Raw genomic sequence first — 299 nt, forward strand, 5'->3', positions numbered from 1 at the left:
CAAACAACTTTCATTTACCTTTAATTTTTACACACTTTCAAAAATCACTGTGTAGAAAAATCCCTAGGAGGTAACGTGTGACTAACCTATGGTCTTTTATTCTGATGTCTTTGTTTCTGATTTACTGTTAGTGTTTTAAAATTTGTTTCATTTCCTTTTGATGTATATTAGTATTTTTCATATATAATGTAAGTGTATTATTATGATAAAATCACTTCAGATTGTGTACTCTTCCTAAATACCACATTCAAAACAAGTGTTTCTATTTATAGATTGAAGAAGTACGATTTCCGTCCTTG

Source organism: Ostrea edulis, chromosome 7 (assembly GCF_947568905.1).
Source record: "Ostrea edulis chromosome 7, xbOstEdul1.1, whole genome shotgun sequence".
NCBI lineage: Eukaryota > Metazoa > Mollusca > Bivalvia > Ostreida > Ostreidae > Ostrea > Ostrea edulis.